This window comes from Solanum stenotomum, chromosome 4 (genome assembly GCF_019186545.1).
Source record: "Solanum stenotomum isolate F172 chromosome 4, ASM1918654v1, whole genome shotgun sequence".
Lineage (NCBI taxonomy): Eukaryota > Viridiplantae > Streptophyta > Magnoliopsida > Solanales > Solanaceae > Solanum > Solanum stenotomum.
The window spans coordinates 24,527,438-24,542,992 of NC_064285.1; the positions used below are offsets into that span (position 1 = coordinate 24,527,438).

At 31.1% G+C, this 15,555-nt stretch overlaps 1 pseudogene; it reads left to right on the forward strand.

The window, feature by feature from the left end:
• Nucleotides 1–1,018, forward strand: LOC125861896 (L10-interacting MYB domain-containing protein-like; annotated as a pseudogene).
• The last annotated feature ends 14,537 nt before the right edge of the window (nt 1,019–15,555 follow it).

A 15,555-nucleotide genomic window follows, 5' to 3' on the forward strand; every position in this document is an offset into this window, starting at 1 on the left:
TTGAGATACACTAATGCTAAGTGGGATGATGATGCCTATCTCAAATTTATAGAGTTATGTGAATTGGAGATTAGGAAAGAAACTAGACTAAATACTCATTTATCTAAAGATGGATGAAAAAAATATGATTGATGAGTTCAATAAAAAGATGAAAAGACGCTACAAAAAAAAATGAAAAATCATTGGAATAGCTTGAAAGCCGAGTGGACTCTTTTAAAGCAATTGATGGGAGGGGATACATGTATAGGATGGAATGCCACCAAAAATACAATTATGGTAGATGATGATTGGTGGAAGCGAAAAATTAAGGTACATTTCTCACATTGTTCTATATGTCTTTGTTATTTCTTTCATTGTTGAATTTTAATTTACCTAAATTTATTTTTTATCTTTTGTTACGGGATGGTGTTCGATAATAGAAAATTTAGGAATAAAGATCTTTTGCTCATATGATTTCTCTATGATGCATTATTTTCTGATATTGTTGCTACGAGAGAAAGAACACGTGTCGCAAATCAAGAACAATTTTTTAAAAATAGGATAGATTAAAAAAAAGAATAAATGATATTGATGATGATGGTAGGAAACACTTTATTAATCCTAATGATGAAGGGGTGATTAAAGTGATGATCCACACGATATGAATTCTACTATGTTTCTTAAGCCATCACTAAAAAGACACATTTCAACTGATGGTATTGGAACTAGTAATCAACTAAAAAAAGTAAGACAAAATCAATTGTTGCATCAATGAAAGAGGATATGCACTTTTTAGTAGAGTTAATGTCTAACAAAAGTACTGCTACATCTCATGCAGTAGATGATCCCAACATTGATAAGTGTGAATATTTTGGGAAGCATACCGAATATTTTTTGAAAAGGGTGAAATGTATAACTATTTTGTGAACATGTTTCTTAAAAAAAGGCATTCAACAAGTGTTTCTTAAGATGCCTACTGAAGAAGCTCCAAAGTCTTGGATTGAGTATTAACTATCAATTATACCTTAAGAAAGTGTGAAGAATGTATTGTTATGGAAAAAATAATTTTATTATTTTATGTGTGACATTATGCTTGTACGCATAAACTTTATTTATTGTCTTTAATTTGGTTTAGACATTATGGTTGTATGGTTAAACTTTTTAAAATTTGTTATGTAAATGTATTCATTATGTTGAATTTATGTAAATGTATTCGTTGTGTTGAATTTATATATAGGTGTTTGTTGTGTTGCATTCATATAAGTGTATTTGTTGTGTTGAATTTATATATAGATGTTTGTTGTGTTGCATTTATATAAATATTTTTGTTGTCTTGAATTTATATGTACGTGTTTATTGTCTAGAATTTATATAAAAATGTATGTTGTGATTGAATTTATATAAATGTGTTAGTATTATGGAAAGTATATAAAATAGTAAAATTCTTGTTTGAATTTATATAAATATTTTTATTGTTATGAATTTGTGTGTGTGCGCGCGCGCGCGTGCGTTGCGTACGTGCGTGCGTGTGTGGAATTTATACAAAGATGTATGTTGTGACTGAATTTATATAAATGTGTTACTAATGTAAAAAGTAGTAAAATTGAAATAATAATTGTTGATTCAAAATTGTTATAAGTAAAATATATGTGTCATTACATGTAAATTAATGAAATTATTATACTCTTGATTTTTATTAATTGAAAATACTCTTATTTCCAGTTAAATGAAAGATTTAAACTTTACCATATCACCTCATTTAAGTGATTTGTTAGATGAAGAAGATAAAGAACTCAAACAAAGTAGAAGAGAGCAAAATGAGAAAGAGTGGATGGCTCTATGTCGGATAGCAGGTAAATACATTTTAATGTATTATGAAAAATACTTATGCAAAGAACCTTGCCGTACATCAAGGCGCTCCAGATGTATATTTATTCAAGAGATATTACAAGGAAATGAAACTCATTGTTAAGAAACTTTTCGATTAAAAAAGGTGGTGTTTGTTGATCTATCCAAAAATTTAAATGAAAATATGGGCTCAAACCCAGGTGTGAATTGTCTATACATGAAATGTTAGGCATGCTCTTAATGACGTGTGCACATGGGGCGGGAAACCAAAGGATACAAGATATCTTTCAACACTCAAGGGGGACGGTTCATAGACACTTTCATAGTGTTTTAAAAGTCGTTTCAAAGCTTTCAAGAGACATTATTAAATCACATTTAAATTATAATGATGGTGTTGGAACTCACAAGCCATGTATGAATAATATTTGTCTTTCTTTAAGGTAAGTAACAAGTTTTAGTTAGCTATATATTTTTAGCATTACTTGCTATATTTCTTTAGTTCATGTCATTTTATTTAATATTACTTGCAAGAGATATTATTATTTATTAGAATACTTTTTTGAGTATTAGTTACATGCCTATATTTTTAGAATTGTATTGGAGCCCTTGATGTTAAAGCTAGATTGCCACAAGGTTAACAAAGTACCTTATATTGGACGTAAAGGTTATCCGACTTAAAATATTCTTGCCGTTGTGGATTTTAACATGTGTTTTATATTTGTATGGGCTGGGTTGGAAGGAGCAGCTCATGATAGTCGTATATTTGGTGAGACTCTTCGTAGAAGTGAACTCAACTTTTCACATCCTTTAGGAAACAAATATTATTTAGTGGATGAAGGATATGTGCACACATGAAGGGATATATGGCTCCATACAAAGGAGATTATCATGACCCAAAAACACAAGTCAATGGTTCAAAGCAAGCTAATCACACAAGGCATCAACACTTAAAGCAAACAAGACTACACACTCAAGTCATGATGACATTTATGTTCTCAACCGATAGGTAAGCCAACCCAGTAATTTAATCAATTTAACTTAAAACGTAAAAAGGTAAGTAATGAACAATATCTCAAATACTAAGTCTAAAAATAATAAAATACAGAAAAAATAACATACTACCCCAAAATTTAGTGTCATAAGTACATGAGCTTCTACAATATGATACAAGTCCAAAATAAATTACAAGCCTAAACATAAGAAAACCTTTGTCTGAATACTAAGACAACAAAATAAATTAAGAGATAAATGAAGGTGTGGGCCGCTGAATAGCCAAGTAGCTCACCACAACTTTAAGGTGATCCAACTTTGACCCAAAAAGCTCCATGAGGTGTGCTTGTACTCAGAATCTAATCTGCACCATAAAAGAGTGCAACAAGTGTAGTATGAATAAGAAACTACGTGTACTCAGTATGTATCATAGATCGATAACGAAGAAGTAGTAACAAGAGTATATAAAAAATATCATTATATTTTACAAGTTTATATTACACTTATTAGCCAAGTTCCATCAAATAGGAATAATCAAATGTCATGAAATATCCAAACTGTAGTGAAACACATAATCAAACAAGAATGAAGGATGTAATGAGATGCCATACAATGCAACAACATGAAATGATATGCCTCACATTCCAAGTACTCTCTCTCAACTGTATATACGCGATACTTCTCAAAAATAAATCGAGAGTTCATGACCCATACTGACACAGACAATCTCCATGTGTCTATGCGAACGATCTCAATGCACTATCATAAAATTAAATAATCCCTAGCATGAACAATATCCATGTGCCCAATTTATAATCATAAATCAATCACAACACGGACAATCTCCACGTGTCAAACCTTTACTCATACCCAATCGCAAGTCAATGCATGTGCACAATATAATATCAATAAAAGGAGATGATCAAGAATCTCAATAAATCAAATGTTGCTATGACATATAGTCACCTAAATTATCACAAATATACGGGTTCAATAAAGAAACACAACCACACAAAAGAAACCAAGTCACTAATACATCAACTAATGCCCATATGCTTTGGCATTCTCAGATTACAATCTATCATACTATAATAGTAAGCTTTTCCTTTAATAACACCGGTACTCGTGCCCATCACCCCATTGGTACGAGACCCCCATATTTCTCCCTTACCTATTGCCTATTTCATTTTAATTTTTAATTAGAAAACGTCCCTCTAGAAAGTATAGGAAGTCTTAACATACCTTGAATGTTGAACATGTATCATGATCCTCATGATTTTACCTTTTCCTTTCGTAATGCTTCAGAACATTTCCAATCTATCAGATATGCACTATTCATAAGTAAACAAGTCCATAGACACCCATATAACTATATTTAGTTCTGGCTCGAAAATCAAGTAAAAAAGTCATCACGAGCCAACAAATTCGAATCTAAAAATTTTCTTTCAGATGATGTTCATCCATGATAAAATAAACTTGCATGCCAAATTTCAACTAAAATAGATCGTTATTCGCTCTTCAAATCAAGATTTTGTTCTAAGAACCCTAGGGCTACAATTTATTAATTTAGTATAAATTCTACACGTTTCTACCCTAAAAATCTGTTCATAATCACATAAAAATTCCATAGAAAAGATATAATAATTACCTTGATGTTTTGGGATGAAATTCCTATTTTTCTCTTCTTCTTTTTCCTTTTCTTTTTTCCCTTTTTTTCTCCAAACGTGAACTCAAAACAGAAAAAAATTATGCAGTGGAGAAAAAGAAAAGAAAGCAAGAAAAGAAAAGGAAAAAGAGAAGAGAAAAATAGGAATTTCATCCCAAAACATCAAGGTGATTATTCTCATCTTTTCTATGAAATTTTTATGTGATAATGAACAAATGTTTAGTGCAGAAACGTGTAGAATTTATACTGAATTAATAAAATATAGCCCTAGGATTCTTAGAACAAAATCTTGATTTGGGGGTTAAATAACGATTTGTTTTAGCTAAAATTTGGCATGTAAGTTTATTTTATCATGGGTGAATATAATCTGAAAGAAAATTTCAAATTCGAATTTAGTGGCTCAAAATGACTTTTTCACCCGATTTTCGAGCTAGAACTAAATATAGCAATATGGGTGTTTACAGACTTGTTTACTTACGAATAATGTATATTTGACAGATTAGAATTTTGAAGCTTTACGAAAGGAAAAGACAAATCTTGAGGATCATGATACGTGTTCGACATTCAAGGTATGTTAAGACTTCCTAGACTTCATTGAAGGACATTTTCTAATTAAAGATTAAAATGGAGCAGACAATGGGTAAGGGCAAAAGATGGGGTCTCATACAGTTGGTGTGACGGGCATTGGTATGAGTACTAGTGTTATTAAAGGGAAAGCTTATTACTATAGTATGGTAGATTGTAATCTGAGAATGCCAAAGCATATGGGCATTAGTTGATGTATTAGTGACATGGTTTCTTTTGTGTGGTTGTGTTTCTTTATTGAAACAATATATTTTTTTTATAATTGAGGTGATTATATATCATAGCGACATTTGATTTATTGAGATGCTTCTTCATCCCCTTTTATTAATATTATATTGTGCACATGAATTGACATGAGATTGAGTATGAGTAAAGGTCTGACACGTGGAGATCATCTGTATTCAGATTGATTTATGATTATAATTTAGGCATATGGAGATCGTCTGTTTTGGAGATTGTTCTATTTTATGATAGTGTGTTGAGATCATCCGTATCATCTGTGTTGGTATATGGACATCGCGAGTCCCTCATGGATCACGAACTCTCGATGTATTTCTGAGAAGTATCGTGTATATACGGTTGAGAGAAAGAGTACTTGACATATGAGACATATAATTTCATGGTGTTGCATTGTAGTACATCTCATTACATCCTTTATTCTTGTTTGATTATGTGCTTCATTATTGTTTGGATATTTCTTGTTTGATTATTTCTATTTGATGGAACTTGGCTGATAAGTGTAACATGAACTTGTAAAATAAAAAAATAATTTTTATATACTCATGTCACTACTTTTTTGTTGTCGTTATATGATACATATTAGGTACACGTGGTTTCGTAGTTATACTACACTTTTTGCACTTTTTTGTGGTGTAGATTACATTTTGAGTATGTGCGCACCTCAAAGAGCTTTTTGGGTCTGAGTTGGATCACCTTAACGTTGTAGTGAGTTGCTTGTCTATTCTGTGGCCCACACCTTCTTTTATCTCTGAATTTATTATGTTGTCTTAGTATTTAGACGAAGTCTTTCTTACGTTTAGGCTTTTCATTTTTTTTTGGACTTGTATCATATTGTCGAAGCTCATATACTTATGACACTGAATCTCGGAGTAGTATGTCAATTTTTCTGAATTTTATTTTTTTAGGCTTAGTATTTGAGATATTGTTCGCTACTTACCTTTTCACGTTTTAAGTTAAATTGGTTAAATTATTGGGTTGGATTGCCTATCGATTGGGAACATAGGTGCCATCACAACTTGTGTTTTTGAGTTGTGATAATTTGGTATCAGAGCCCTAGGTTCATCGATCTCACGAGTACAAGAGCTGAGTCTAGTAGAGTCTTGCAGGTCAATGCAGAGACATCTGCTACTTATCTTCGAGAGGCTATGGAACTTTAGGAAACTTCTATTCTTTCATTTTTTATCATGTGTATGTGGTTTGGTTTAAGATATAAACTCCATTATTTCATTATCTCGCCAATAGTGATGAGCATTCTCGAATTCATATGTTGGTGATATTAATGAAGTTATGTGGTATAGTGTGAGATGTTGTGATATGATTAGTATGATGACTAAGTAATAAGCATTGCGACTTTGAATATATCAATTGAGAAGGGTAGAAATAGTAAAAATGACTTGCTCGAGGTGTAATTTTGATAAAAATATTTCAACTTTGTTGGTATTTATTACGACCATCTCATGGTATAAATATATCACTAATAGATCAATAATTTAATATTAGAAGGGTATAATAGGATGCTATGATATCAAATGTAATCTTATGAGGATCAATCGATTAGGTAAGAGCATAGTAATCATGATCATGCTACAATGAGAAGTTGAGAAATAGCAAAAATATAAGAGGTCATCATTTATGATGAAGTATAGATGGTAGAACTTGCTATAAGATTTGTATGAAATTATGTGGGAACATTCATAGAGACATGTGTCTAGTGGTAAAGGATCGCCATACAATTCATGGACTAATATTTTGGTGGTTGGAAATATTATATCAACAAATAACTAACTTTATTGGAGTAATCAAGATTGTCCCAAGTATTGTTCAGTATGCTCTCAATTTTTATAATTTTATTTCGACTATCGATCTACTTTCCTTTAGGCACCTTGTTTCAGATATGAATATGTTTTGTGACTCTCCTTCTATGTTTGTACGTATTCAAACACTCTTAAATGATTCTTAGTGGTGGATCGATTACATCGATCTTAAATTGTTGATTTGGTAGCATACAATATATGGATAGACTTAATTATTTCAAACATGCTAGATGTTGATATCACATTGAGTATACATATCGACTATTTCCATATTATGCAATTCTAGAATGTTACGCATAGAAAATGACCTAAGATATGTTTGATATTCTTAATCTAAAATGGTAGGTCACCCGTAGTATCTATCTGAGGAAGGTAATATTATTATCAAAGACCCAATGTATGATTGAGAAAGAATATCTCACCTATTTGACTTATATTTATGATATGAGTATCGATACTTCTCCTTTAGAATCAGTATCAGTGATGAAAGAGTTTTTGGAGGTGTTTCATTTGATCGATTTTAATTTAGTATTGACTCAGAGCTGGGAATTTAGCTCATTTCTATTACTTTTAATTGGAACTCTCTAACAGAATTGAAAGAATAGTAATACGACTTTTTGAGTAAGTGGTTTTATTCGACCAAGTATTTCTACTTGAATTTTTTTAGTCTTAATTGTGAAAAAGAAGGATGTGCATTGACTATAAATTTTTTAACAAAGTGATTATTAAGGAAAAATATCATATTTCGTGTATTAAGTACTTGTCTAGGAGTTTTGATAACCTCAAAAATTGAATTGAGAGTTGAATACTATCGATTCAGGGTTAGGACGAAGGATATCTTTAAGATAGCCTTCAAGACCTCTTATGACATTATGCGCTCTTAATTATGAGTTTTGTGATGACTAACACCCCAACGACATATATGGAGTTGATTAATGGAGTGTCCATGCCCTATTTGAATTTCTTTGTATAATCTTCATTGGCGATATTTGATCTACTATCGTAACAGAGAAGCATGAATAGACTTTGAGAATCATGCTCTATAATTTTTGAAGAAAGCGTGACTTTATGTAAAGTTTTCTAAGTGTGAGTTCTAGCTCAGTTTCATGACATCTTTGAGCTTATTGTGACTAAGAATGATATTATGGTAGATGAGAAGAGTATTGAGATAGTTAGAGATTGGGATAGGTCTACTTCACCTTTTGAGATAAGAGCTTTGTGGGTTTGACCTGTTACTACAAATGAAATTTGGATGACTTCTCTTTTATTGTGTCTCTATTGAAAAAACTAACCTAGAAGAATTTGACTCTCCAATGATCTTAGGAGTGTGAGGTGAGCTTTCAAAAACCTAAGACATTGTTGACTTCATACTTGATTTTGACCTTATCAGTGAAAGATAAAGAGTTCATGAAGTATTATAATGTTTCACGGGTTAATCTTTAGAATGTTTTGATGTAAAAAAGTAAGATAATAACGTATATTTTGAGATGGTTGAAGGTGTAGGAGAATAACTGTCCTACTCATTATTTAGAGTTGATCATGATAATTTTTTTCTTTGAAAACTTGAAGGCATTATTTACTTGGACACCAATGTGAGGTGTTTACAAATTATCACAGTATTTAATATATTTCTAGTAAGAGAGATCTAAATTTGAGGCAGATGAGATGGTTATGGTTGCTTATGGATTATGGCATTACTATCTTGTATTACCCGAACAAGACAAATATAGTAGCAAATACATTGAGTCAGAGGTTAGTTAGTATGAACAACTTGATTTTATTGCAAATGGAATAGATGTTCAATACTTGGCTAATAGATTTATGAGACTTGATATTTCAGATCCTGATATGATTGTTGCGTCTATTGAGGTACAGTCCTTTCTAGTGGATTAGATCAAGGCTAGACAGTTCGAAGTTTAGAAGTTGAATATATTTCAAAACAAGGTGTTAAAGGATGATTATAAAGTTGAAATGTTAGATTCGAAATGTGTTTTAAGAATGAAGAATCATATTTGTCTTTTAAGAATTGCTATTTTGACCAAGTTACTTATGAAAGAGATTTATAATTATAAATATTCTATTCATTGAGGAGTAGTGAAAATGTATTATGATTCGAAGAATTATCGGTGATATCGAATGGAGAGAGACATTATAGAGTATACCTCTTAATGTTTGAACTGCCAGCATGTAAAGTATAAGCACCAGAGATTATGTGGTGAGACTCAGCAGATGTATATACATGAGTGAATGTTGGAGTGAATTTCCATGAATTTTGTGATAGGATTGACAAAGATTTTGAGAAAGATTAGTGATATTTAACTTATCATGGATAGAATGATCGAATAAGCTTACTTTTGGTCGGTTTGGACTTCATACATACAAAGAGTTTGGTTAGAATTTACATTCAAAAGATAATTTATTTTCATGGTGTGTCTATTTTCATCATTTCAGATAGATTTAATTAGTTCATATCTAATTTTTGATAGTCTATGTATAATGTGTTGGGTATTCGGGTAGAGCTTAGCATAATTTTTCATACATAGATAGATGGTTAGTCTAAATGGTTTATTCAAGTGTTAGAGGATATGTTACATATGTGTGTGATTGATTTGGGAATTCATTAGGCCTAATTATTGTCAGTGAAGAATTTTCTTGTAATAATAATTACCATTTCATCATCCAGATGGTCCTATTTGAGGCATTGTATGATAAAAGATGTTATTCTTCGATTTGTTGATTTGAAGCATTCATGGTTAGACCTTAGGACATTGATCTTTGAGAAATTTGTTAGATAAGTTCAAGCTGATTCAAAATAGATTTCTCATATCCCAAGAGAAAAAGAGTTATACGGATTGAAAGATTTGTGATCCGAAGTTCATGATTGGAGAGAAACTTTTATTGAAAGTATAGCCCGTGAAGGGTGTTATGTGTTTGGAAATAAGGACAAACTCAACCTTGGATTCATTGATCCGTTTGAGGTACTTCTACATTTTGGAGAAATGAATTATGAGTTGGATATGCCACAAGACTTATCAGTTGTTCATCTGATTTTCCATGTTTTTATGTTGAAGAAGTATTGTGTTAATAGTTGTCATTTGATTCAATGTGACTCAATAGAGCTGAACCAAGAATTTAACATTTGAGGAAGGTCCTATAGTTATTATGTATAGGCAGGTTAGAAATCCACTTGAAAGGTTGAAGTCCAACACAATGGTGGATCCAAGATTTTCACGAAGTGGGTTCAAGATATTAAAAATAAATAAGAAAAAAAGAAAACAAAACAAATTTTGATTAATTAAAATATATCATTACAATCCTATGCTATGAGTTTTCATTTCTTGAAACCTATTCATAATACTCTCATAAAAAATAGTATTAAATATCCTTTTCTCTACATAAAGCAGCACCATACGATTACTCATGAAATCATCATCCATTTGATTTTGCAATTTACTCTTGATCAACTTCATTTCCAAGAAAGCTCTTTCAACTGTAGCAGTAGCAATGAGCAACACAAATTTTATAAGGCGAAACACAAAAGAATAATTTAAATGTTTCTTCACCTTAACTAGTTTTTCAAAAATATCACTAAGCCTTTTTAGATTGGAGAACCTTTTATCAACATCACGGACATCAACTATATAAGTCTCTATTTGATTCCTAAGAGTAACCATTACATTTTCACCAAAATCATCGGGATATAATTCAGCCATTCTCAATATGTTCTTGATGTCAAAACTAGAAAATGAGTCAATTGGATTCAGACAAGCAACTTCAATAAGCAAATCTGTTCTAACCTCATTAAAACGATCATTGAGTTCTTGAAGCTGCCAATTAATAATCTTAAAAAATACTTCCACATGATAGTGATGTAAGATAGTATACTCAACAACTTTACGTCGAGATCTTTCAAAATTAACATAGAACTCATCAAAATTAGGTATCAAAATATCATACTTGCCACAAAATGTAGACACATTCTCGACAAGTGGATTCCATTCTTCATTCCTTAAATCTTGCAATCGTTTCTTCACCACTTTAAAAGTAGAATGACATTTGCAATATCTTGTTCTTACTTTTGTAAAGATTCATTAAGCTCATTTGGGATCGCTAAAATATCTCTCACTAAATGCAATATGAAAGCAATCTCAAATGTTAGACAGAATTAAAATATCCTATTGCTTTAGCTTTTTCTTCAAAAGATCTAATATCAACAACAATAGTATCAAGAACATCAGTAATAGAGCCAAATATACTAATGAAGATCTTGAAAGATTTATAATGTGAACCCCACCGATTATAATTGGCAGCTCTAGCAAATCAAGTTCTTGATTCAATCCCTTACCACTTTCAATCTTGAAATTTTTTTGCTTGAGATTCTCAAAATTCATCCATACGTTTAAAAGAACCTCCCAATACATTTAAGACATTACAAACCAACAATACAAGTTCTCCGACTTGAAGACATTTTTTGGTACCCCAATAAGAGTTAACTGAAGTTGGTGAGCAAAACGATGAATTGCATGAGCTGATCTACTTTCTTGTTGAATCAAAAACTTAAGGTCACTTAGACGCCCTTGCATATTGCTAGCTCCATCATATCACTGTCCCAGTATAAAAGATAAACTCAAAGAATGTTGAGCAATATAGTTAACAATTGCTTCTTTCAAACATAAAACACTAGTGTTATGAACATTAATAATTCATATAAATAATTCCACCAGAGACCGTCTCTATCAACATAACGTAAAACAATTATCAATTTCTCCTTACATGATATATCACAAGATTCATCAACTAACAATAAAAAAATTTCACCATTTAGATCCTCTATAATAGCTTTAATTGTTTCAAGCTTACATGTAGTGACAATATATTTTTGAATTTTATGAGAAGTCAACTGGTTATTTCTTGGAGCCTTTTTCAATACAAGTTCACTAATTTTATTACACTGCTTCGCATACTATGAAAGAATTTTAAGAAAGTTACCTTTTATTAGTGATGATTCACCTTCACGATGTCCATGAAATGCAAATCCTTGATTCAAGAGAAGTCTCACCACTTCAACTGAAACCTTTAAACAAATTTTGTGCTCAAGCTTGGTTTGATAGGATAGCTTAACAAATACGGCTTGAATTGATTGTTCTTGTCACATTAGATCTTCACACGTCTTCTTTGCCTGATTATGAGCATTGTTTGACTTACCAATATGCATATATAATCTTTTCTTTTTGTGCCAACTATTGAACCCTATACTTGAAAATGTTCCGCCTCCACCTCGATGAATGCTTTCATCTTGAAGTAAATAACAATACAAACAATAAGATGCATCTTCGGTCACACTATACTCCAATCAATCATGATATTTTCAAACCATATGCTATTAAAATGACATTTAAATTCATAAATATCACTTTGAGGAAATTTGCAAATTCGAGGTTGATGAGGACCTCTTTGGATATATGCTCGCCTAATCTCATCACGTTCATCCGGATGATAGCCTCGAATGGATATCCTTTTCTTTGTATCCGTCGGTAAAGAAACCAAATTTACGCCTTGATTTTAGTAGAATGATGAGTTTCTTCTAATTGGTTTAAGTTTTCTTCCACTCGAGGAGCATTTTGAGCGGATGAACTTGATTGTGGAAACTTGGAGGATATAGGAGAGAAAAATCTCTTCATTTGATTTTGAACCTGTATTACCAAATTAAAATTCTAGTTAAAAAATAATTTAAAAAACATTGTTAAATAAATGGAATTTCAATTTATCAATATAAACCAAGAAGATAAAAAAAAATACTATGAATGATTTCTCCTCACTCAATATTTCACAAATAAAATCAAAATATTAAACAAATTAATTATAACCTTAATTTCAAAAACGAATACATAGAAATAATACCTAATATATATATATATATATATATATATACTAGTAAAATTACCCGCACCTCGAAAGGGCATTTAATATCACAAAATTTATAAAATAATACTTAAAACCTATATGTCATTAAAATCTAAAAGCTATATTATCTTACATAATAGATTATATAGTAACAAACATTAATAATGTAAATGAAAATGAAAATTATAACATTTTATCATTTATCGTTAATAACATAAGTATAAATTAATGACTGTAAAAATACATACCAGTATCTGTAACATAAGCAATGGCGTCAGTGAACCACTCAACAGGATCAAAGTCCACAAATATTTAATTAAGAAGAAGAAGAAGAAGTAGTAGTAGTAGTAATAGTTCAGAATTTTTTATGTTGTAAAATGAGAGGAAATTCCTCTAATTATAGACTACAAAGGGTAGTGTGATTTATTGTGCCTTATCGGAAATGTCACAACTATTTAGAAAAGTTGTAACCCTTCGGAAAGGTCACAAGCTTTCATAAAAGTCGCGATTTTTCATAAAATTCACAACTCTTCATAAAGTCGCAACTTTCATAAAAGTCACAACTTTTCATAAAAGTCACATTTCGGAAAGGTCACAAGCTTTCATAAAGTCGCAATTTTTCATAAAAGTTACAACTCTTCATAAAGTCGCAACTTTCATAAAAGTCTCAACTTTTCATAAAAGTCGTAACTCTTCATTAAAATCACAACTTTAAATAAAAGTCACAACTTTTAATAAAAGTCACAACTTTTCATGAAAGGAAAAGGCTGGTTTTGAAAATAAATAAATTAAATGGGAATCCTGGTTTGTGGTGGCGTACGTAGGCGGGCCTAGGGTTCTCTTGTTTATATATATATATATAGCTATTGATGCGAGATTTGAGAGACGGAGAGAGTCTTCTTACTTCAACAAAAATAATCGCTCAAATTTTTGGAGATAGAAGGCGAGAGAGGCTCAAGCGTTCAACAAAGAAAAAGACAAAGGTTTTGAGAATTGAGGAATAATAGGGATTTGTACCTTTTTAGTTGAATTCTATTTTTTACTATTAAGGTATATAATAATAACGTAACAATAAACATTTTAAAAGAAACTAACAACAAAAAGCATAAAAGTTGTTGACTATTGGACTTTTAAATGTTAAAGTAAAAGACTTATGTACCTTTTATAGTTTCAAAGAAACTAAAAGGACAAAAGTTAAACCTAGTTAAAAGGATAAAAGTGTCTAGACGTTTTATATATTAAAAACACGAATTAATGTTGAAATGTGGCAAGCGAGATTCAGACTTGGGTTGGCTGGAAAAATTGTACCCTCTTAACCGCTAGGCTAGGCGTCGCACTTGTGCTACTAGAATAAAAATTTAATATATACCTACAAAAGTTTAAATACTGATTAAACAAACGTACATACAGTGTTATTTTTCAATGAAGTGGGTTCATATGAACCCCCTTTACCTACTGTAGGTCTATCGCTGGTCCAACATACAAATAATATATTCTCAACTATTTGATACTCCAGGTACTATCTTTCTCTTTATGTTCGAGGATGAATGTGTGTTTTAGTGGTGGATGATGTAACGACCCTCTTAATAATTTTATGAATTTTACATGTATTTCTAATTTTGACCCTTCTCATAGCTTTTATATGTGATTTATGACTTGCGGGAATGAGTGATGCAATATTTAAATAAATTAAGAGTTATTTAAGTTTTATTAAATAATAAGAGGAAAATAAAAGGGCAAGCCCAAAAGAGAAAAAAAAATAAGAAAAATTTAAAAAGGGGCTACGGCCAATTGGAAAAAAAGAAGAAGGGATAATGTTGTTGCTTTTGTTCGTAGCAACAGTTAGCGCAATAGAAGAAAAGAAAATAAAGGGAGAAAAAGAAGGGAAAGGAAAGAAAAAAATTGAGTTTTTCACCCCAAATCGTTTAGGTAATGATTCTCGTCCTTTCCATTAAACTTTTATGTGATTATGAATAGATTTTTAGGGTAGAAACGTGTAGAATTTGGGCTGAATTAAGAAAATATAGCCCTAGGATCTTAGAACAAAATCTTTATTTGGGGGTCGAATAACAATCCATTTTAGCTAAAACTTTGCATGCAAATTTATTTTATCATGAGTGAACATAATCTGAAAGAAAATTTTAGATTGGAATTTGATGGCTCGAAATGACGTTTTGACCCAATTTTGAGCCGGAACTAATATATAAATATGGGTGTCAACGGACTTATATTTGATATATTGGAAACGTTCAAAAGCTTTACAAAGGGAAATATGATATCTTAAGGATTGGTGGGACATGTTCAACTTTTGTGGTATGTTAAAACTTTCTAGACTTAGTTGAGGAACGTTTTCTAATTAAAGATTAAAAATGGAATAGAGAATGGGTAGGAGCGAAAGATGGGGGTCTCGTACCAATGGTGTGACGATCAATGATACGAGTAGCGGTGTTATTAAAGGAAAAGCTTATTACTATAGTATGATAGATTGTAATATGAGAATGTCAAAGCATGTGGGCATTAACTGATGTA